The sequence below is a fragment of the Mycetomoellerius zeteki genome, unplaced genomic scaffold (assembly GCF_001594055.1).
Source record: "Mycetomoellerius zeteki isolate Tzet28-1 unplaced genomic scaffold, Tzet1.0 scaffold58, whole genome shotgun sequence".
Taxonomy (NCBI): domain Eukaryota; kingdom Metazoa; phylum Arthropoda; class Insecta; order Hymenoptera; family Formicidae; genus Mycetomoellerius; species Mycetomoellerius zeteki.
In genome coordinates, this window is record NW_017257588.1 from 1188888 (window position 1) to 1211073 (window position 22186).

A 22186-nucleotide genomic window follows, 5' to 3' on the forward strand; every position below is an offset into this window, starting at 1 on the left:
TCGATGGTGGGGGGTCCAGGTTAATGGGGGTAACGTGAATAAGTAATGAGAAAGTACAAAAATGAAAACTACGTTCTTTTTTTTTTGCGATTTTCTCCAGAACGAAGTAAAAACGAGTATATCTCTACAGGACTTTTTTCTTAGTTTATCCTCTACACGCTCCCGAAGTTTAGACATTTAAATTCGAAACACCTTGTATATAAAAAACTTGATTTAATTCGTAATCGCTACGATCTTATCAAATTTGCAAAGTACTACAAAACGTGATATTACATGAGAATCAAAGCAAACAAAAATTAAATAAATTTTAAATCAATAAGTGGAATGTCTTTAAAGGGATGCTGGAGTACCGAAGGAACATTCATTTCGTATTTTTTAAACCATTTCGTTTTCCTTATACAGAATAAAAAATCCTTCTCCAGAATAAAAGAAAAAACGCAAATACCTTTGGAAAAGTACAAACCGGTATGAAAATCCTCCAAAAATTGTAAATTACAGTTTTCTGGTACCATGTAGGTTCGCTTCCTTCATATATATAAATGAATGCAAGGACATAGGTATCCAAACAAAAAGTACTTTCCCATATTTGAATAATTTATAAGAATATTATGAGACCTTCAAATTATGATTTTAAAGCTTACAAGAGAAATGGCTTGAGAAGTACGATTTGAGTGTACATAACCTCGCATTCATGTGATATATAGGATATAGCAGAGCAAGAAATATACATAACGTTTTACTTAATGATTTTGCTTAATGTACGTAATGTTTTAATTAATGTATGTAACGTTTTCTTGATGTACGTAATATTTTTATTTGGAATTACAAATCTGTTTTATCAACATCGATCAAGTTCGGTCGTCGCTCCAACATCCCTTTAAGTTTTACACAAATCCTTACAATTAGAGAGACATAATAATAAAACAATCTATGAAATTATTATATTTTCGATAATGTGCTTTGAGATGTAACACGTACATCCTTAATTATAGATTAGCTTTGAGTAATTGCGAGACGTAATTGTTCATGAAAAGATATGGGCGAGAAAATTAATAGTCGCTGGCGATGATGCGAAATTCTCATTTTATCGAGGAAGAGAGGCGGTTCGCTCGAAAAGACTGAATGAAAATTAGGATTAACGACCTCATGAGGAATAAGGTCGATGGAATTGAAAGAATGGATCAAGTAGAGAGATAGAGGAAAAAAAATAACCATAAGTCAGCGAGAGGAAAAGGGAAAGTGGATGAATCTGATTTACGATGAAGAACAGAAAACGTAGGTAAAGCATAATCGTAGCTCCTTTTCAGCGTAAGTAGAAAATTAAATAGGAGTGATAAAAAAAGAATTACTTTTCTGTCTTCGTATTCGAGTGATTTATATACGAAAAAAGCAACGGTAATCGCAACATTACGACACAGCTAAACTTTCCTCCCATCGCTTTTACAATCTAACGGACTTCTTCATCTCTTTCTCACATCTGTTTCTCTGTAGTAATTTTATCTCTCTTCTGACTTTGTTCCCGAGTAATTAGAATTATTATGATTAAATACGTGTAAGATGTATACCTGGTCGTTGGTTCTTTTACAGTTTAATCTTCTTTACCCCCCGGCATCGAGCCAAATTACATCTGCTGCCGTTCATGCGAAGAAAATCAAAAAAAGTCCGTGACTTCTTCTGCGTTCTTTTACGGTTAGAGCGACATCTTTTTTCTTTTCATTTTTCCACGACCAAAGGATATTCTTCTTGTCGACTCTAAGGAGTCATAACTTGAAACTTTAGATAATGCGTCATATGAATAAAAGCAAAGCGAATGCTTGTGCGCTATTATTTAGTTTCGAAAGAAAGAATTTATTTATTCATTTTCTCGAAACATGCACAGTTAAATATAATAAAAAGATCTGTAAGTAGTCAATTTTACTTGTAGGAAATACCAATAAAAAAAAGAGCATATATTCCATCTAAAAAATAAGTATTATAGAAAATAAGTATATTAAAATTTATTTATATAAACAAATATATTTGGACAATAATAAACAACATAACAAATATATTTAATTTTACCTTAAGATGGGATAATTTTGGCCCACAATTATGATTTTCTACCTATATTAGATAAAGTTTTAAAAATTTATTAATTATTTCTACTACCAATATTTTTTCTTTATTTATGACATAAGAAATAATTCTAATGTCTCTATAGCTAATACTTAAAGATTCTTTAATTTTACAAAGATTACAAAAGGTTTTTAGAAACCTTATTTGGATTTAGGACAATGTTACCGGGATTTGAAGTAACTTTATTCCAAGTGAAATATTTCATTGATTTGACCAATACATTCCTTAGATCAATGTTATAACAAAAAAGTATTTAAATATTAATAATGCACGAAATATATCATCAATTTAGAGATTTGATACAAAAATAGAAAGAACTTATTCAAGAAAGAAAACTTTATTCATAATACTTTTGCGACTACCATGGGTATCTATTTCAAAGATGCCAGAGAGTTTGCGGGTTATCACCGTGTCGTGATCCTTTGCTAATAGTAACGTTTCGTTGAACCTTGCCGTTCACTCCATCAGAACGAGGAGCACTGATACTGAGCTGCTCCTCCGGAGAATTCCCTTTATATAAACACTGTTGAGAGGGAGAGGAAAAGGAGAAGGGCACTTCCTTAGCTTGTCAGGAGAGCAGTCTTCCGCAACGTTATATCCTAAGTCTTTGTTTAAATTATCTAGACGTTTCTGTATTTCAGCTTCTCTTGCCTCTCCTCTTCAATAACGTTTACATAAACAGAATTCTTCGAAGGAACAGTTAAGTATCAATGCTCAGTAATCCTCGTCTTGATGAAATAAACGACAAGGTTCAGAAAACTTTGGCATTAGAAATAGATCATACACGGCAATAACCCGCAAATCCTTTGGCAAAACTTTATTCAGTTATTGTATATGTAAATGCAAAATACACTGTAAAAAATAAAATGTTAATTTTAACTTAAAGACTTTTAGTGGACTTTCTGAGACATACAAAAATGTTAAAATTAACACAAAAATATTAATTTTAACATTTTTGCATGCTCAGAAAATCCACTATACATCTTTAAGTTAAAATTAACATTTTTTTTTACAGTGTATACAGAATGTCCGATAACAATTAACGTAAAAGTAGATTCCTGAGATTATTTTAAGACGAAAATCCTAATACCAAATGTCTCAATGCTATAATAGTTTTTAAATTAAAAGAGTTTAAAGTTAGCGAATTATATCGCCTAAAGTTCGCGCGTTCAGATGTGGTTGGTATTTTGCGTTATACCACAACTGAATGTGCGAACTTTAGACAGTATGATTCGCTAACTTTTTAAATGCTTATAATTAAAAAAACTATTATAGCCTTGGTATTTTAGTATTAGAATTTTCGTCTCAAAATAATCTTAGGAATTAAGCGTTATTACGGTCTTATTGGGTATCCTGTACATTTAGTTTTAAAAAATTCGAGAATAAATAACTACACGGAGAAAATTTTTTCTTAGAATTTACCTTGAAAATATGGTATAGTTGTAATACAATATAATACTTTAAAGATTTTTACCATTCACTTTAGTAAAAAATTAATCAAACTTATTTTATATTTTATTGTAGTTTTATTAATAAATGAAAGAAAATTACATAAAATTCCTCGAAATACAATGTTGTTCCATATTTTCAGGATAAATTCTAAGAAAAAATTCTTTCCGTGTAGTATTACTATAAAAAAAAATTAGCGGGAGGACAAGAGAATTAAGATAAACGAAAGAGAACAAAGCAACAAGAGAATTAAGATTGAGTCAAAGAATTGAGATTGGACCAAATTATTGGGGTTGAAGTTACCCCAAGGCGTGTAATATTAAGCACAATGGGTAAGATAAAAAAATTTAATTTTATATATTAATTATGTCTAGTACAGATTTCTTATATAAAAGTATGTTGGAATTTAGAAAATTTTAATTTAAGATACTCAAATAGAAATAGTAAGGTTATACTTTTACTTAAAAGATTTTCTTATTTATCTACGCAAAAGCGTAATTTATAAATAAGTTTTTCTAGAGATCTTTAAGTAAGAGATTGAACATCATAATACATCATGATTTGATACATTGACATGGCAGTTTGATCTGCCATATTTGTCAGGATCTGCTTAAGATAGAATGAGATAAATTATGCATAAGATAGAATGAGATATTTACGTATCTCATTCTATATCTTATTCATTTATATCATCTATCTTAATTCAGTTCTGAAAAATATGGTGGATCAATCAGAAATCTAAACGGTGTCCAAGCTCTTATTTGAGGATTTCTAGTATTCTCTAACTAAATCTGCTCTGTATCTACATTTTCAAACTAAAATCAGCTAGATCGAGCAATCTGCTGAGCAGTAATATAGGAAATAGATATTTTTAGAATTTGGGCCAAAGTTACTTTAACTGGGTCAAAGTTATCCCATTTTACGGTATACGTCTATATGCTTCTTTATAAAATCCAGTTATAAAACTTAAACCTAAAGAAAATAATATATATCGTTCTTATATGTATAAATCCAACTTATTAAATAAAATTCCTTTTTTTAATTAAAGAAAAGCAGTTAAGTTTAAAAAATATAAAAAATCCTTTGCATAAATAAATACATAAAAAACACCTCTTCACAGTGTATTGAGTGTTTTATTTCATTTCCGCGGATTAATCAGTGAGAAGACAAGATATAAGTTCAACAGTTATGACAGAACGCCGCGCCGTATCGACAGGTGTATATCATTGTATTGTGATTTTGCATGAAGCATTGTTTTCAATGCTACCGTGATTACATTTTCGACAAGGTAATTCCGTGATCTAAGATTTCGCGCTTATACGCTGACAACAATAACGTATTCTAATTTACGTTTAAGAAGAACCTAAGCTGGACCAAAGACAATTTGATGTAACGCGCATTTCACGTAGCTCTAGGGTGTTCGTTATAGAATGTTCAAAGGAAGATAATAAACTCGTCTGGTCCGCTCTAATTACACCCAGCGGGCATAGCGATTATCGGCATCGTATAGTGTTGCTGGATTTTAAATAGCTGGCCGGTTACAAAGCTGGTCTCGAGATACAATGCTTTCTCTCTATAGAGTAACGAAGGCAATGAAGACGCTGAAAAAGATCGTGTATGCTGCCAGTTTGTGTAGGTCTTTTAATACCGTTCGGATCAATGCGCGGACAAAGTGGAGTTTAGTTCGTGATGCTTGGACGTCGGTTCTATGGCGCGCAAGTGCTTGCTCCCGAGTGCTTGCAACCGAGTTATTAAAACAACTAAACATTATTGGAAGAGACTTATTGAAGATGCCATCAGTATGGTTATGTCAATCTACTGTTTGTAGAGTTCAAAGGCAAAGTGATAAGGTGGTTCGATTTTCGAACTGAAACATTGTTTATTCCGAAAACAGAACGGAAGTCTACGATATGCAGGGTTGGGAAGTAGGTATTGCTTGTTATGTTGCTCGTTACTATCACAATTATTTTTTTTCTACAAATAGATAACGACAATACATTTTCTTGTTTGTAACGTTAATGGTAACGCCATTAACATTATTAAGTAAAGTCATCTTTTGGTAACTGTAACAAATATATTCGTTAATTTTAGTATCACTTTGTAAAATATATGTATATGTAATACATGTATATGAAACGTGCATAAATGAATTTTAAAAGAAGAGAGTCGTATTAACTATGACCACTATAGATTCCGTGTTAAATTGGTCAATTAGCGACGTAGACAATTGACAAGTAACGAAAAATTGTAACTACTTGTTAGTTCTTTAGTAATGACCATGATAACGATAAAGTTTTTTAAATCAATAACACGAGTAACGATAACGGGTCATTTAAAAAAAAAGAACGGTAACGAGTTATTTTTACAAAGTAACTTTGAACCCTGACATATAATATAAAATACAGGAAAGAGTCTCAAACAACAAGTTGGATAAAATGGGAAATTTTCTATTTACTTTGTAGGCCTGTCACGTGTTCAAAAAAACTTGCAAAACTTTTCGACTTTCTAACATGACAGCTTAAAGTTTCTTCTACAAAATTGTTTTTTAAAATGTTCCTAAGATTTTTTGTTAGTGAGTTATTGTGGATTAAATGAAAGGAACATTTTGACTTTGAATGCTCATAACTCCGTTAAAAATCATCGTACAGCAATTTAAAAAAATTTTTAAGCTGGAACTTTCTTCTATCAAATGGTATACATTTTTTTTTAAACGTGTAGATATAATATAAATGAAGTAGCGCTACAAACTTTAATGCCAATACATAAACGGAATGCAATTTGCCTCTAGTGCCAATGAGTCTTGATCTCCTATATGTACGAAATACATATATACATATATATTGAGAAAAATAAATAAATAATGTATATTGAGAAAAAGTCTAGTTGGATTAATTGGAATTCTGATTGAAAGTAGACAAATCTGAATTTTCTGATTAATTCTAGTTTAAATAACTTAATTAATTGAATTAGAATATTCTGGTTTGTCCATTTTCAACCAGACAACTGCCAAAAGTTTCGGACCAATAAATAATTTTATTATATTACTCATATATTGTCAGATAAAAATCTTTACAAATAATAGTCCTATGTATACAATTACTTTAATCAGGGCCAGCAAATGCATATAAAATTTTTCAATATATGGTATTCCTGGGGATAGGTTGAGGCAGGAGGATGGAGGGCAAATAAATTTTCTTTTATCTCTTCTACTATGTGTTCTTTTAATTTCTACATGGCAAAAGCAGCTGTTCTGATATTATTTTTTAACCGGCAATCGTGTTTGTGTATATATCAGGTAGGTTGGAAAGACATGGCTTTTCAAAGCAGAAGCAAGAATCCTAATCAAGTATCACATTTTTGTGAATTTTAATTTTCTTAAAAATTTTGATCTAAATAACATTTTAATCTTCGACAAAGTATGAAATTCCATACCTTGGATATTAAAAGTATGAAACTCTTCATACTGTATTGGGGGAGAGGGTTCCGCTGTCCATTTTTTTAGTAATGAAAATTCGTATTCTTAAGTTAATTATAATAAGGTTTTTATTAATTTAGAATATAAACTTATAATTTAGAATATAAATTTAATTTACAATATAATTTAGAATAAAAATATATTGACAAAAATTATCCGTAAAATTATATGTTGATCGGAAATTTTTGGCAGCCACCGTATATTTTAAAAAATTATGATTTAACAAAAATATTTGCAAATTTTTTAAAATAAAGTAAAACGTTAATTCAATGTGCCATAATGGCTTCACTGTGAATCATAAGGTGGTTGACACCTGTTTGCGAAAGTCTCGAGAAGCTATTTAAAAATGGCGTAAAAGAACGAAGCGGAAAAGAGAGAAAACATCCCACAGGACTATAAATAAAATTATAAGGGCCATAAAGAAAAAGAAGAAAAAGAATAAGAAAAATATGAAGGGAAAGACTGGCGTCAGAAAGAAAACTCCGTGGGAAGGGGGAACCGCTTGGTTTTCTTTTCTGGAGTCTTTAGCCGCGCTTATGAAAGAGAAACATACCGTCTACCAAGACGGTCGCGACTACTTCCGAAGCTTCTAAGGGCTGATTAAAATCTCAGTGTGCTGATTTAAGTGATCAAATTAAGTTTAACCGTTTCAATTCCTTGATAAGGCTCGTTTTATTAGCACACAATTGGCGAATCTGGCTCTAAAACAAGTATTCTAACAGTAGCGTGGATCCTCGTTCGGAAAGTGGAGCTTTCACTTTAGTTTTTACGATGTTACATTACCCCGCAAATCAATGTAAACGTCATTATTCTTACAACGTTACGGACGATGTTGTCGCAGGATGGAGAATTTAAATAATTGGCCTTGAACAATATTATGGCCGTTACTTTGAGATTTAACTAACAAGTTTTAACTTTGCGATAAAAACGTTTTTATAGCGATAGAAAAGAGTTTATAATTGATTCATACAAATGTCGTTTGCAATAACATAAATCTCAAGAAAATTGATATATTAAGTGTGGATAATAATATTATCTATTTTGTAAAATAGGAACAATATTGTATAAAATTAATTCCCTGAAATCGAATTACTTTTGCGATTGTATGACAAAGTACGTCGTTGTTACATATGAACATATTTTAATATACTTAACGCAGACAAATACAGTATGTGGAATAGCATAAAATCATATTCCAAAGACAAAAGAGATGAGATATTGAATGTGAGAAAATATGAAATCGAGGACAGTTGTGGTAGAAGGTCGTTTTTTAGTCACATTCAATTCACTTCGGTTATTAGCAGCCTTTTAAATTCCGAGTAAATCCACGCATGGCTGCGATTGCTGGCGCGTATTTTTACGAGACCAAATTACGTTGCCAGCATATGCGCATACTGTACGTTCGCTCTGTGTGACGAATTTATACACGAGTATGCGGGTATAAACCTTTTCTCGCTCGCGGACCCGAAAAATTGTGTCCTATTTCATCGATGCAGTGTAATCAGCTAACAAACTGAGTTTGTTCAATTTTGCATAGTGAAAAACAATATTTTCGTTTCTTTTGCTTCGTCATAACTATCCCTCGCATACATGGCAAAGATGAATATTGACGAACCATTAAAAATCGTGGATGATAAAAATAAAGATAAAAAGTAAAATAAGAATACGGAAAAAAGAAAGTAGCTGTCTTAAGTAAAAACTGCATGTAGTAACTAAATGGCAGATGTATAATAAAATGTGGACAGCTAAAATATAGGTATCATAGTTAATGTCTTAGCTGTGATATCTATATTATAGCAACAACTGCAAATCATTTCGCTGCAATTTATAAATTTATAGTTACGGTAACAAATATATTATAACAAACTGAGATTAGCTGCGACAGAGGAAATCTTTTTTTCTGTGAATGTTTTCTAAAATTCCGTCACTTTTACTAATATTCTCACTTTACAAGCTTTTCTAAACCTGCGTTTTAGTTGGTCGTCGTCTTATCTTAACAGAGAAAGAGAGATTGGCGCAAAAACGATTCCGCGTACAGCGTAAGTCTGTTCGCGCTAGAGCGATTCTTAATAGGGAATGGGGTATCGCATGCTTAGAAAAGTTGGATCTTCTTTAGAAAGATTTCCGTCCATAAAAAAGCGACGGTGGTAGGAGGTGATTGGTATGGTCAAAGGTACGAACAGGGTCGATGGTAACTGTGATAGAAGGTCTTCGACCCCCATAGAACATGTCGAGCATGGAATTAGGCACTTTTCCAGAAAAGTACTTGATCTGGTCGACGGTATAGGGTTTAGAGCACCAGCTAATTACCACAGCACTCTAGCTCTTTTCTCTTTTACTCTTTCTCTCTTTCTCCGTTCCTTCTATATATACTGTTTTACTCCTCCTTTCGCGCGTCTGTCTCTTTCTCCGATCTTTCGTTAAATTTTCTACATACTCTCTTTTTTCCCTTTTTTTTTCTACAAATTGCGTCAAACTCATTTTACGCTTTCAAACTTTAGAATTCACCTTTACCGATTTGCGAATTCAGTGGTTCTTTACACACTGCGTAATTGATATCGTAACCGGCTATTCGGAAACCGTGTTCCTTTTGTTAAAATTGCGAATCTCCTATCAGCATGAAAATAAAAGGCGGTAGCGCCAGGTACTTTAGGGGCATTTAACGAACTAATTAAATTTCTTTTTAAAATCCTACCATGCGAATAAAACCTCGGATATAACAACATAAAAAGTAGGTAACTACAAAAAAGTATTCAAACTATAATAATAAAAAGCATAATTTTTATATTACTGTCGTTATGCGTGACAATAATACACATGATAATCATTACTACTGCAAAAATAAAAATGAGTTCTTCAGAGCGGAAAGGCGATTATAAATACTGGCTTAAAAGCTTTATATTTGACCGTGTAAATTAAAAATGTGCTTTTCGTGGTTTATTAACAAACGAAACTGTCGATTCGTTTATTCTATTATACTCGCTCAGTAAAGCTTATTATCTTCACAAAAAGAAGTAAATAGAAAAATTGACAAGTACAATTGAGAAAGTTGATATTCACTTTACAGAAAATAGATAAGTCTTGCAATAAAGACAAAATACGTTTCTATATGTGTAAGAAATTGTTACTACAATCGGAACTATAATAACAACTCGCTGTGCCAATTATCTTTTACATCTTATCGCTCGCATGTATTATGCAAAGCACGCGATACCGTAATGAATACTCGTAGAAAACAAGATACCTCTTACGAATTCTCAATAATGCAAACCGTGCAGTCCAATTATCAAGTATCAATAAACGTTTTATTCACATTCCTCTTTTATCTACGTTTAAAGATTATTAAACTTTGTTTTTTCTGTGAAAATAATGAAAACTACATGAAAGATCTTTAACAATAACCGCTTTTGTAAGTTCAAGTTCTTTGATGGAAGATCAATCATTATTTTGATTGGTTAACAATGAGTCACCGAAGCGATGTGATGCGGTTTGTAGATCGATACGCAGTGGATATCGTATGGCTATCTAATATACCGACAGATCACGGAGCACTTTATTCAGTTAGTTTTTTTGTTGCCAGAAAGCACTCTCCATTTACACTATAAAAGCTTTGCACAAATAAAGCGAATCGAGGAACATGGAAACAAATCGAGACGATTTGAGACGAGTGTACGAAGCAATGTTATGGTATGTGCATAGATTGTCCGTGGCATTTTCTCGTAAAATTTGCTACTTAAGCTTTGCTAGCACATGCAGTATAAATAATACAACTAAAATAGCATCATTTTTTGACGTCGTAATTAATTAACTGTCAAGTTATTCGTAAGTGTAGCAGCAAATCGTCGTATACATATGCATCAGGAAAATACTGTTTATTGCACACAATAATACACAACAATATATTGAAGTTGATGTTTGTAGCGTTCAGCAGTGACAGTTTCATTCGGTTTAAGCAATTCAAAATATATTACACTCTTGAAGTCCCACCAAATGCACAAAAGAACTTTTTTGCCATGAATATTGGATTTCGCGATCGATGTCGAAGGCTCACTTGGATTCACCCATGATTTTCGTCTTTTTGGGTTGTCGTACACCCACTTTTCATCTCCCGTCACTATTTTGTGCAGGAAGTCCTTTTTAAATCGAGAAAGCAAAGACAAAGCCGTATTATAGCGTCTCGCTTTGTTGTCTACGGAAAGAACGTGCGGAATCTAACGGTCCTCTTTTTGAATTTTTCCCAGCTTTTGCAACCAAATAGAAATGGCTGGCTGAGTTACTTTTAATGTTGAAGCAAGTTCAGATTCAGACTGGCATGGATTTTCTGCCAATAACTCCAAATCATCATCTTCGAACTTCTTTGGTTGTCCAGGCCGTTCATCATCTTCGAGATTAAAATTTCCATCTCGAAATTTGTGAAACCACTTTTTACACGTACTATATATAGGATAGAAGTGCTGCAGTTTATTAAATGTTGGGGCCGAGAATTAATTTATACACCTAATATTTAAAAATTTAGCTAGATACAAATCTAAAAATAATTGTGTTGTCGTCAAATTAAATATGTAGGGCGCTCAAATTGGGATTGCTAGGATATAAAAATTCTTTAAATATTTTTCTAAATAAAAATATTTAGAATTCTCTAAAAATATTTTTGTAAAAATTCTGGAAATTTAAAAAAAAATCTCTAAATATTTTTACAAGTATTATAATTAATATACAAGCGTTCTATAATTAGTTTAATGATCCTATAAAATTACTTTTAGAATTGTTTAGCTAAAATTTTAGACACTTCAGCAAAACCGTACATGCACGATACACATTTTCTATCTCGGTGTTTATCACGTATTACACCCCTGCATGCTCCGAATTCCGGAAAATTTCTCGCTTATTTCCGAGTACGATATCGTGACGCGCTTTGCTTTGCGCATAGCTGGTTTCCGTTGCGGAAACAATATCAACCGGAGTCGTATTTCATTCGTGAACGCGCAGTAAGGCCAGCACAACTCCGAGACTACGGATATCATATCGAGTGATCGATAGTGTCGTAAAGGATCCATCATAATCAGTTGCGGAATCTCGACCTCGCCGATTTGATTTGGTGCGGTTTGATTCTATTCTGGTATCTCTATCGATACGGGATACACGCTTTGATTATATCCGAACTCTATGGTACGGAAACACAACCCAGCTACACTGGGACTGACTGGGAACGGAATTCGAGGCGGACGACCCGGGTATTCCGATCACGTGTTGGACAACCGACAGCGCGTTTCCATTCAGCCACGCCGTCGCGTTTCCTCTCAATTCCCTTTTCCATGAAAAGAGAGTTCTTGAACTTCGTGTTCGCGAACGTTTCTAAGAGACGTCTCCCTTCTCGTCTTGTCTTCGAGAGTCGACTTGTCTCGTCCTCGCGCTTCACTTAGGTAAGCGAGCCGATTCGCGTCCACGATTTCGCACGACGGGATCTTTGTGTATACCAAAGGGACGGCACGTGGCCAGAGACTCCTTTTGTACCGTCAGAAGTTGAAAGCTAAAATATCTGTGGAATTTCCTATTGTAACGTAGAGAATTTCGCGCCGAAAGAGTACTACGCTCTGATATGCGAGGACACTTTTCGTGCCGGAACAATGTCAAATGTATTGTTCGCATTCTCGATTTGAAATTTCTAAAATATCTAGTTCTTTAGATTCATAAAACCTTATTTTTTATTAAAAAGAATAGCTTCAATTTATAGTCGGATACGGAAACCACGGATTTTTACATCATGGATATGTAATAGGTTTGAGTAAATTATAAAGCATGTTTGATTTCCTCTCTTTTTATTTACTCTCTTATTTTTAAATTTAGCGATCTGTGACGTTCCTATTATTATTTACGTTTATTCATTTCAATTTTGTAACTTTGATTTGCAACGTTCTCATTTATTATTTACATTTATTTATTTAATTTTATAACTTTGATCTATCTGTTTATTTCTTACTTTAATGGTTTTAACTTATTTTTCCAACATTTCTTCTTTGAAACTCAGTTTAGTCGTGTCACTTTGTAATTAATTTTGTTCTATGACTCATAACTTTTTAATTTATTTATTTTTACATTGATCAATTTTAATATTAATGACGCGACGGATAGCTGTAGTTTTATTAGTGTTATGCATCTTTCACACTCTTGGATCTTTGGTGAGTTTTCTTTTTTTATTTACTTGACTTCTTGGTCAACGCCAAACATGATCCTTTATAAGTCCGGTTTTACCAATGTAAGATTAACTTTAATCTACAATTTACTTTTTACCTTTTTCTATATCTCAAAATTAGAAACCGAGGTAGAATCGAGATTAAGATTAATTTTATGTTAGTGGAACCGGACCTCAGTATCATTAACCAAGAAGTTAAGTAAATAAAGACATAAGGCGTGTTCAAGTTGACAAAGCGGCTAGCCTGCTCGTCGAGCAAATGAGCGTAATTGGTTCTTACTTATAGATTCAACCAATCATATTCAATCGCTCGGTAAGCATGCCTAGCCGCTTTGCCGTCTTGAACTCGCCCATAGCGTTTTAATTTAAATTATTAACCTGCTTCTTTTGATTAACATTTGGGAATGTTTCATTTGAAGGAAGATTGCTATGGTTTGCTTGAGACTGGGAGATAATCAATTTTATGTTGTATTTCTACGCTGATGATAGTTCGAAGTAGAACCGAAACATTTGTAATCACAGTTTAAATTATTTGCGCACCACTAATTACGTTTTAACTCTTACATCCCTATCTTTAATTTTTCAATTGTTATTTTGCTTTTTATTGTTATAATTTGATCCACTGATTCTCTATCCAAGTAGAGGGGACACGGTCGCAATTTACTAGAAACTTGTTCATCAGAAGCCGCAAAACAAAGACAAGAAATTAAATTAAGTAAAGAGCTTCTTGAGTAAGTGATAACTTAGATCTATATAGTATAGATTGTGAAACTAACGAACTTTAAATCAGATGATTCATCAGCTCGAGCCTAGCACAACTACCTTGGGCGAGTAAGATTCACGAAAAATAAATAACTCGGCAGTTTTTACTAGACGATCGTTGTCGGCCATTAGAAGAGAGCTTCGAAGCTTCCGGCGCTGTAGTTTCCGGACCATCGCGGAATATCAGGCGGTCGATCTTACCCTTAATTACAAGTCATTGTCTCAGGAAGCATCGCGGGAGTCCGAGTTCCAAGAAACTTGCTTGATCGTCTTGCAGCTGCGAGCACGCGTCGTTCGGTCGCAAGGCTATACCCGACTGTACGAAGAGAGCTGCCTCTTGAGTTCCTCGAGCTTAATGGAACTTCTACTTGGATGCTACAACGCTACCTTCCTATCTTCCAATTGATTCCACTCACGCGCCGCTTCGCGAGGCAGCTCGTACCGATAGTTCTAACTGTTCGAGGAGAAAAGAATCGATCTCTGCTTATCGTTTATTCTTACCGCCTTACGATTTTATCGCGCGATTTCAATCAATTGGAAATTCGTGTGATTTTATTATCGAAGTCGGTCGGGATGTCAGTATGCCCGAAGGGTCTATCGATCATGTAATTAAGTTACGAAGCAAGAACTGGAAATGGTAGTAAAGTAACCACACATCATGCTCGATCGCGCGAAACACTTAATCATCAAGGTTTTATGATCATAAAAGAAAATAGATGATAATCGACAGTAATAAAAAATAATAAAGCAAATAAAAGAGAAAAAGTTTAACCTTTTGAGGACCGAAGCTTTCTCATAAAGTACACTAGGAAAAAAAATTTAGTGCCTTCAACAAAACTGTTTAGTTGAGACATTTTTTAACAGCAACCAAATATTTTGTTTATGTAATAATAATAAAAAATTTAGTTATTTTTGTAAAATAATTTCTATAACAAAAATATTTGTTTATATCTACTAAATAATTTAGTTCTCATAAAATTACAGTTTTGTTCGGCATATTTCAACTAAATATACCGTTACATTTTAGTTCATAGAACAAAATATTTTTCCTAATAGGAACTTATGATAGATCTTGCTTTGTAAAGGGATCGCTGAATTCGATTCTGATCTAAAAATTCTACAATTCAACATTTCAAAATAATAATCATGAAACTCGGATTTAAGAAATTCTTGATATTTTTGAATTTGAATATAGCCTAAAAATATCCAATTTCAAAAGGATAGTAATCTCTATGAAGAAGGATCTAGTGTCATAGGGCTCATAATTAAAGTTTGGAAATCAGTACTAACTGTTTACATATGTAGCTTCAAATAAAGCAAAACTGGAAACGTGATATTAGATATTTTCTAATTAAAAATTTTTTTAAATCGAGTTTTATGATAACAAATTATTTTTTTTAAATTTTATTCGTCATATTGAATCGACCATTTTGAATTTTTTATTTTTAACTTCAGATTCAAATAAAACATCAAATTACCCCATACGTTAAGTTTCATAAAAATTGAGCGAGCAGTTTATAAAATAAAAGAAGGTGATCCGTAAATGGGGTCACCGGTCCACAAAGGAATAAAATCTATAATATAATCTACAAATTTTGTCGGTTATGTCCGAAGAGTCTATCGATCATATGATTAAGTTACGAAGCAGGAACTGGAAATGATAGTAAAGTAACCATACATCACGCTCGATCGCGTGAAAATATATCCGATCATCGAGGTTTTATGATCATAAAAGAAAATAGATGATAATCAACAGTAATAAAAAATTATAAAATAAATAAATAAGAGAGGTACAGAGAAATCTAGTATCAGTAAATATAAATTACAAATTTTATTTTTTAATTGAGATGAGAGATAAGCGCCGCGCGTTATATAAAAATTTCTAATTATGATATCTCTATTATTGATTTAGTATAGATTAGATAATTGTTAATTTAATTTAAATTTATTTTTTTGCATTAAAAACATATTCATATATGTTCAATTTAATCAATAATGTACTCTTTACTATTGAATCTAATAAAAATAAAACTCGGTTCTGTATAATGAGTCTACTATTTTCCTCCTGTGTCTCTTTACTTGAAAACTTTGGTTGTCTGCAATAATCCATAGAGAGCAATCAGCGGTGCGTTTTAATCACGAAAAAAGATAAAAGGTTTCGCATTGTGAGAATTATAGCTGAGCCGTTTTGGGAACTTTCAGTTTATTCCACTCACGTGCCACTTCGCAGTAACTTATAAAGACATTTATATCCACTGAAGAGGAAAAAAAGAAGAGTTCGTTAAATGTTTTCTTTGTCTTTGCCAAAACTCAAGTTATACTCATTTAGTAATCTCGAAGCGGAGAATTTTTCGACACTTTTCCAATTAGAGATGAATTCCTATCGGGAGAAAGAAAAATGATACATCTTCTTTTTAAAAGAGACTCAGAGGGGATTACATTTAACGGGAGGGATTAGATTTAACGGGTTAATATCGCTTAAGCCTTTTGCGCTTTCTGTTATCAAAGCACGAAACGCTTGCAAGTGCATGTCGCGTGCGTTACACGATAGAGAGTTTCCGCTGCACGGACCACCGGGCGTTACCGTTGCGCCTAATGGAACTCGAGCTTGGCGTTAGCGCGACCTCATCGTATTCCTCCCAATCGATTTTACTCACGCGCCACACCGGAACAGATTGCACGCTTCCCTGTATCTAGGTGCAATGAAAAACGGTCGCTGTTTTCGGTTCATCATCGCACCTGCGCTTTTATCGCAGGTCACGCGCATTCATCCGCAACAACGTTCATAACTCTCAAACCCGAAGACGAACATGCTTTTGATATTTTCTTCATTTTGTTAGATTGCGATAAGAATGGTCCATATTCGGAGAATGCTGCGGAAAACGGAACGAACAAAACGGTGCGAGGGCACTTTTGTATCATTGTTCCAATTTTTACGGCTATAAAATGATTGATTCTTCACCGAGTTTTTGTGATATAAATTTTAGAAACTTTTTAAGTATCCGATGTGAAATAAATGTTTTTACGCGGGAATATGCAAGAAAATATCAAGATGTAATTTACAAAATATTCCGTGTATTATGTAAATGTACGCACGTATCACAAAGAGCTTTCCCTATTCTATTCTGTTATTCGCTATACTCTGAGAAAGAAATAGTTATACTAACAAAACTAGAAAATTGAGGAAAAATAGCATCTCAACTATGCATTGTAAAGTTGCGATAAGAAAAATGAATAAGTTGTGCATACGAACTAAGAAAATAGAGCAATGTTAACCATTTGCAACGTACATGTTAGACTGGAGTACAAGAAAATAGTAATGTATAAGATTGTTTTTATTAAAGAAAAATATATTATTAATAAAAAATGTGTTATAATATGTCATCGGATGATATATTAATTTATTTTTAAAAATATTTAAATAAAAAAATATTGTCACAACCCATTTTATGAAGTTCATATAATAACTATAAATTAATTTAGTTATTTTACAAACACACACACATCGTTATTTAATAATTGCATGCTAATAAAATAATGTTAATATATAACATTACATTTGTTGGTGTATTTTCGTATGATTCGTATGATTTTATTAGGTGGTTGCATATGAAACCGCCCATTTTTGAGCGAAAGAAAATACAGTGGTGATTTGTCCACATTTAAGATTTCGGCCAACTCCACCAGCGTTTGATTCAAGTCTTCGTCCAATTCCGTGTCCTCAAATTTTTTGGGTGGTTTTCCGCGGTCCTTGTTGTCCATAGAGAAATCATTACTTTGGAAGCGGCGAAACCACTCTTTGCACATTGTACTCGATGGAGCATATTTGGCATACACTTCCTTTAATAAATGATGCGTTTCTCCAGGAAATAATGGAGCATAACTTCCTGCAAATGTGATTTATTTAGAACAAAACTTGTTATTGTAAATACAATCAAAATAGGCCTATGACGTGGGGGTCACCTTTTGGTGGGACTTTATAGACCTGTCATTATGAGTATTGCCAGCTTTCAATTTGAAGAAATAGTATACTTAACGCCATTTATTGCCAACGGGCGGTTTCATATGCAATCACCTAATATAAAACCAGATGTAGATATTAAAATCGAATTTCCAAATATATAATAAAATAAAAACAATATAAAATGTAAAATAAAAATGCAAAATGTAAAATAAAAAATAATGTGACTCACAGATACGATGTGCAGCAGCAGAGATGTAATTGCATTGTAATTTCGTCGGTCTGTAACATACAAGTATAAAATTCAAATTTTAACAATGCTCAAAGAAATAAATACACAAATATCTCAAAAAATAATTATATGTACATATATTGCGTGTTAAATCTCATTCTTATAAATAGATATTTAACAAGATAATTACATAACTTATGAAGTAAATATTCAATTATTTAAAAAGTAGTATTTAAATATATTGTTAGAAAATAATCATACACATATTATATTTATTGAATTTATGAATCAATTTTAAGCAAAATCGTAAGCTCGTAATTTGTTTTCGTAAGACATATGACTTGTTTTCATAAGAACTTATGACTGATGATGTTTTATGATTTTATATACTGTATGATTTTATATACTGTAAGATGATCATTTGTAAATATCTAATAATTTCTTGTAAATCTTACGGCTAGCAAGAAATTGTCCGTAAAGACATTGCATAAAGTTATAAACACCTGTAAGTTCTTACACAGAAAAAAATTTGTAGATTTTAAATAAATATTTACTCCAATAGTGTACTAACGAAATATTCACTAAATGTAAACATATATTTATTTGATTTAAACATAACTGTTTTATTTTAAATAAATATTATTTACTATAAATAAATATTTCGTTAGTACTATTGGAATAAATATTTATTCTTAAAAATCTTTTTCTATTGGAAAAAAATTTATTCTTAAAATCTGCAAATTTTTTTTTCAGTGTACAAGTGTTATGAAAATATGTTACGAGCCTTACGATTCTGCTTAGAATTTAGGTATTAATTTGCGTCTAAAAATCAATCTTTAACAAGATAATTAACAAGATAATTTTTTAAAACTTGGCGTGCCCGAGTAGCATTAATTGTACTTCTGTGAATATATTATTTTAACACAGTATTTACATTATAAATTAAAATATATTATAGTGACATAGTTTATGGATACATGAAAATATACTCACAAATAATAGACGTGATATAAATTATGGAGTAATAATATGTAATAATATTGATAATAATATTTAAATAGAGAAACATTATAGATAACCAATTTGCAAGATTAGTAAGCAATTATTAACATCTCTTCTTTGTTGAATTATTATTTTCATATCTATGCGTATATCTGCAGAATATTGTATATAATAATCTTTTTATTAATTCGTACTGCAAATAATTTCCATACTACGAAAACATATTGGTCCTAGAATATTGCGTTTTAATGAGACCCGGGCACGCCAAGTTTTTTCTTCACTATAATCCATTGACAATTTTATATTAATATATTGACAAATTTAGTCACTTTCAGTCTATCTTATGTGTCTTGCGTAATGAAATACTTGGCTAATTACATTTATTTCATATTCATTTTTTATTAAGAAGAATGTATTCAATATTTTTTTTATACACTTGGCGTATATTTTTTTTTAAAAGATTTTTTAAGGGATTGTTCTTATATCAATAGAATGGAATTGATATAAAAACAATCGGAATCGGAAATCTTTTTTATGTGTGCAGTAAGATTGGCATACATTGGCAATGGAGCATGGAGGAAAAAACCACCGTGATCTGGAGCCGTCTTTAGATAAATTATTCAAATAACCGAGAACAAATAAATAATACTATGAATAATAGTAATAAGCAGTAATAAATAAGAATAATAGTAATAAATATAAATAACAAATTTTATTTACTTCTTACATGTTTCTTCGCCATCGCCTGATGCCTCTCAAACTTCCTCTTCCTTTCAGGTTAGATTTCACCGCAGCTGCTTTCAGCCGCTACTCACGTAACACTCACGAAAATAGGGTTAATTACACCCGCGCACTAATCAGCAGAATGCTACGATCGCGTAATTTGCACGGTACTCTCGATGTTAATCGTACGCGACGCGCACCTTATCATTTTTCGACGTGAAAAGAACATTCACATTGACATTAAAACACAAAACTTTTGCGATTACACACTTACTATCGAAACGCGTTACGGAATTCAGAGTCGTATCGCGTGAACGTCACATTACATTTAGTGCTTTCTAACAAGAAACAATGGTCTAGTTTCCACTGAAACATTAATTCACACTTAATGTAGCGTAGAACCAAATTTAAGTCAATGAAAATGCGTTTGATTGCACTCATTTCACTTCCGCTTCGGTCTACATTCTACAAGGTCACCAATGGAAACAGCATTGTGTCAGTATTTCTATCGGAAACTGCACTGAAGTGAAACCAAATTGAGAGGACTTCGGTGAAAACTAGTCTAGTGTAACACAATGATCATTTCATCTTTGTTTAACATTGACAAACAACAAGGATTTAATGATTCACTACGTCACATTGCGTCATTTGTATCTATTACTGAAGAGCACCCGTTATTAATCAAAAACTTCGAAAACGATGTTGCCAACTTTGCTCTGACGCCGCGCAATCGGTAAAGTGATGCAACTAATAAAATCAAATTAATAGCCAATATTCGAAGTCCGTTCTTTTTCAATACCGTCTTAAGTAATATCTTAAGACGCTAACACGGCTCTGTGATGCCTGGTTTATGCTTCGGTCTTAACCCTGAAATCCTAAAATTCAGCCAATGAAATACAGATTTCCGTTAGGATCAATTAAAACTGGTAGCCCTATTGGCTGAATTTTAAGATTTTAGAATTAAGACCGAAGCATAAACCAAGCATGATTGGCTTATGACATTTTAAGACCGTACTTAAGACAATAGAGAATTTTTGCAATGACTGCGCTTAGTCCGCGACCTATACGATAGGTGTTTTTGTTTAATACGTTGACCATTTTGACCACTGATGGCGCAGATCATTCTTTATTGCTGGATTCACTCTGCATCCAATCAGAAAACAGGATTCCGATAATACGAAGGAAAATGTGAATTAGGCATAAGAGAGAGGGAAGACGGCCAATCTGTATCTTTCCATTCAACGGTATAATGGGAGAGAGAATGAGAGGGAGATTGTCCGTTTTCCATCCCTCTCTCTCATTATTGTCGACCACACTTGATATTGGCTGCGTTTACACCGCTTAGTCCGCGACCTATGCGATAGGTGTCTTTATTTAACCTACAGGATAAACAAGGACATCTATCGTATGGGCTACGGCCTAAATGCACGGTGTAAACGTAGCCATTGTTAGATGCGCAGTCCATTCTCTGTGTCTTTGCGAATGCTCGATGGGAAAGAGGGAAAAGAAGCGGCTTCGTCTCTTCGCGTGAATAATTAACTGCTCATAAAGTGTATATGCACGTATATGCAGTAAAGCGACAATGTTGTTTGTCGAAACAAATTCGCGCGGTTGGACATGGAAACCGAAACGACGTGGTACAAGTTATAAATTATATCGGTTCACTTTGATATTTACGCGCGGCAATTGTTTCTTTAATGATGATTGGATATGTTTCACGCGCACGAAGCTTTTTCACCAGGTTCATCGATTGGATTTAATTTGCCGAGTACCAGTGAATAGAGAGAACGCCGAGTAATATCATACGTTCATTTCAATGTTTCGAGGAAAAGCTTCAACACACCGTTAATCATACAGTTTATTGATAATGCACGAATTACGTGGGATTTATTTGTGATATGTATCCCGTGCGAATTTCGCTTGCACGTTTTGTCGCGTCTTTTGACCAGTCATTATAATTTGATTTTATCCGCTGCCTCGCTTCACGAGCCACGCGATGCGGAGCGAAGTTGGCAACATAGTTTACGAATTTTTTGTTTATTAACGTAATGTCGCGCGCACGAAGCGGCACGGCTCCGAATTACGTGGCGTCGTGACGAACGATAATTACGAGTCGCAATAAACTCCTGCGTTTTAAACTCTGTGCGGTCTTTCTTCTCTCGCGTTACCGTCTTCCGTCGTAAAGTGATAAAGTGCACGTCGCGTACGATTAATGTCGGGAGTGCCGTACAAAGTACGCGATCGTCGTACAGTGTTGATTAGTGCGAGCGCGTG

General features: G+C 33.0%; 1 protein-coding gene across 3 annotated transcripts in view; it reads right to left on the reverse strand.

Annotated features, from left to right (window-relative positions):
• LOC108728062 (limbic system-associated membrane protein) overlaps window positions 1-22186 on the reverse strand; it is a 185108-nt gene that overhangs the window by 61132 nt on the left and 101790 nt on the right. The window contains exons 1-2 of one of the 3 annotated variants that reach the window (XM_018456412.1): window positions 19917-19971; window positions 18188-18237 (exon numbers count right to left, since the gene is read on the reverse strand). The exons of 1 other annotated variant lie outside the window; for it this stretch is intronic. The gene's annotated coding sequence lies outside the window, so the exon portion shown is untranslated. Of the gene's footprint in view, window positions 1-18187; window positions 18238-19916; window positions 19972-22186 lie in introns of those variants that run through there. One more of the 3 variants, XM_018456411.1, reaches the window with a different exon arrangement.